The sequence below is a fragment of the Silene latifolia genome, chromosome X, assembly GCF_048544455.1.
Source record: "Silene latifolia isolate original U9 population chromosome X, ASM4854445v1, whole genome shotgun sequence".
Taxonomy (NCBI): Eukaryota; Viridiplantae; Streptophyta; class Magnoliopsida; order Caryophyllales; family Caryophyllaceae; genus Silene; species Silene latifolia.
In genome coordinates, this window is record NC_133537.1 from 124,699,119 (window position 1) to 124,702,746 (window position 3,628).

At 34.4% G+C, this 3,628-nt stretch overlaps 1 non-coding gene across 1 annotated transcript; it reads left to right on the forward strand.

The window, feature by feature from the left end:
• The first annotated feature begins 673 nt into the window (after nucleotides 1–673).
• LOC141624780 (small nucleolar RNA R71) lies at nucleotides 674–780 on the forward strand. The gene has a single exon (XR_012534585.1). It is a non-coding gene; the product is annotated as a small nucleolar RNA R71 (small nucleolar RNA).
• The last annotated feature ends 2,848 nt before the right edge of the window (nucleotides 781–3,628 follow it).

Sequence of the window (3,628 nt, forward strand, 5' to 3'; positions counted from 1 at the left end):
TCGTGTTGGTTCTTTTGCATTTGGAGGACCGCTTTTTGAACATCAAAACCTTGGTCATTTGTTTGATTGTATGGAGGTTGATTTTGATAACTTTGGTTTTGATTGTAAAAGGGTCTTTGAGCTTGGTTTCTCATTGGAGGTGGGGTGTATGTTGTTTGAGGGTTTTGAACATTTTAGCATTTGTATGAGAGGTTGGGATGGAATTTGGTGTTTTCATTGTAATAGTTGGAATAAGGGGTACCACTCTTGTATGCTTAGAAAGCATTCACTTGTTCCCCTACATTCACTTTGGTCATGTCCCAAAGTTCCACAACTCTCACATACTCCACTTGGAATTGATGAAGATGCCACCATGGCATTAACATGTTGCTTAGGTGATTTGGAGGCCTCTTAAAGTTTAGCCATAGCCTTCTGAAACTTCAAATTAATGGTGTCAATGTGAGCACTAAGTTGAGCACCTAATTGAGTAATAGAGTCCACTTCATGCTTTCCTCCTCTAGTAGCCTTCGGAGGTCTACTATATTGTGAGTTATGGACTGCCATTTCCTCAATCTTGTTCCATGTTTGATTATCATCAACTTCGGTAAACATACCATTTGATCCCTTATTGAGAATGTTTTGGGAGTCTTCATATAGACCATTCCAAAATTGTTGTACAAGAAACCACTCGCTAAGTCCATGGTGTGGACAAGATCGACAAGTATCCTTGAATCTCTCCCATGCTTCATACAAAGATTCCTCATCCCTTTGTTTGAACCCAGTGATTTGGGCTCTCAACATGTTAGTCTTTTCCGGAGGATAGAATGTTTTGTAGAAAGCAAGTGCCAATTTCTTCCAAGAGTCAATACCAAGAGTAGCCTTATCTAGGCCCTTCAACCATTGTTTCGCGGAACCAATCAAAGAAAAAGGAAATAAGACCCATCAAATTTGGTCTTGAGTAACTCCGGTTTGAGAAATCGCATCACAATAGTTACAAAAAGTCTCCATATGAGAATGAGGGTCTTCACTGGGCATCCCCCCAAATTGACTTCTCTCAACTAATTGTATAAATGCGGATTTTGCAATGAAATTACCGGTTAAATGTTGTGGGGGTAGGAGTACTATTTGGTAGGTTCTCCTCGGTTGATATGGAATGTGATGAAAATTTAGGCAATGTGGGTTGATTTTGTGGTTGGTTTTGTGTTGGGTTATCCTCTCCTTCTCTTGCAAAAGGGTGGGTAAACTCAATATTATTTGGTTGAATGTCCACAATCTCACCAATACCTCTCAAAGTATTTCTAGCAAGTCTTCTATTGTTGGTCAAAGTTCTTTCAATTTCAAGATCAATGGGTAACAAGTTACCTTGTGATCTCCTAGACATGCAAAATATCAGACAACTCGAAAACAATTAGAACAAACCTTGAGGAGTTTGACTTCCCCAAGGTAAAGAAAGACACAACTAAAAACAATCAAAGAAAATCAAATCTAGTTAACACCGTCCCCGGCAACGACGCCATTTTTGGTTCGTCGGTTTTGTTACTTGTCGTCAAAAGTTACCTTGACCAAAACAATATTTATAACTTCACAAACTACTCTACTCTCAGTAAAGAGGTAATTAAAGGTCGGATCCCAAGGGACGGGTATTGATGTAGGATTTTCGATTGCAAATGGTTGTGTCTAAGGGTATCACAATTTGGGTTGAGATAGGAGATCAACTAAACTAATCAACAATGTAAATAAAGTAATGAAAATAAGCAAGATGATTAAAATGAGATGTAAATAATTGATTAAAAGCACTAGAGTGTCATGAGTTCATAGGGGATTCATGGGATTTGATCATATAAACAAATTCTCTACTAGATGCAAGCACATATTGTTGTGATGGGATCGAGTTAGTGTATACCTTACAATCTCTAACAAGGCTTGGGTCCCGGAGCTGAATCGATTAGATTGTACAACACCTACAAGTCGACTTAATCCTCCCTATCCAACTATATGCATGGTCTAATGAGACTCGAGTTGGTTTATGTCTTACAAGTCTCATTGAAAACATAAGTGTGATGGGTAAAAAATGCAAGGATTCTGTTGGAGTTAGTGTCCTCCACAATAGTGCGTTTACATAATAAATCTCATTAAAGGAATATCATCAGATATTTAATTATTTGATCCTCGTCAGTTGATTAACGTAAATCGATAACGGTTGGCTGACTAGAGTTTGACGTTATTGTCGTGAGACGGCGGTGATCAACTGATCCGTTTCAATCACACCTAAAGGAACGAGCCCCAACACGAAAGCTAATTAATTGTATGAGATACAATTTAAATTAGTCCCTTGATTAAATTGACTAAGAGTTAGTCGATTAAATTGATTTGGAGAGATATCGAGTTGTGAACTCGAGGTACGGAAATTATTATTTAATTATGCGATAATTGAATAATAAATTATTTGAGACGGGAATTAATGATTAAGCAGTTAATTATTAAATTGGTACTAGTTGACTAATGTGATTAGTATTGGTACGTAAACTATATGTGTAGCGGTACACATATATTTACGGAGTGATTTAGACGAAATTAATTGGAAGCATTTAAACATGATATGATGTTTGAATAAAATTTACACATATTTGTGCGACAAATATAAGAACCAAAATGGACCCGTAAATGGGACATTGGACCGTGTAAATGGAGTGTAGTGGATGATTATAGACATAATCATTTCACTTTACTTGTTGTTTCTTCCATAAGTCATCTTATGATCACTTGCGTGTGATATAAGATTGGACAAAAATAAAAACAAGTGCACTCCCTCACTCTACTAATACCACCCGCCACTTTCCACATAAAAGACTCCAATTGTTGTTCATCCCCTATATACTAAAAGATTAACACATCCTAAAAATTCCTGCCCATGTATGTTAAAGAATACTGAAATATTGCGCTCAATGTTATATTCTGACTATCTAATTCTTATTTTCTAAAGATACTCTAACAAAATCTTTTCTAAATATACCCAATTGGCTCCACTAATTAGCTACACTAATTGGAAAATATATACCCTAAAAATACATATATACTAAAATCTTTACTTGAGATTATCTCGCAAATTCCTTACCTTATTAATAATATACTCCGGTAATTCCAAACTGCTTACATTCTCAATTTCTACATAAATACATATATACGAATTTTGTTTTTATTGGTATTCTTTACCAGGCTAATTCGAGTTTAAATTACATTTTACATCTAACTTATATGTATTATTAATGTCATAAATTATTCTTAATAGTAAAGTATAATAATATTAATAGTTTAAGGCAAAAATAACTTTCTTTTTTACCTCTTACTAATATTATATTAGTACATTATAACATTAAATTAAAAAAATAAATAAATTATGCAAATAAATTTATTGAGACCGCTTCTTTATAAATCAAATCTAAAAAATACCGTGCTGTAGCACGGGAGCTACACTAGTTTTTACACTACTTCTTTTGGTGTGTTTGCATGTGAAAAATAATTGGTCTTTCTCTCTAAAAAATCATAAGCATCATTTTACTAAGAAGTTAGTATCAAAATTTTATTACTAAGATATTAGTAATATTTACATATTATCAAGGGTAGTCTTACTTATATCTAGTTAATATTA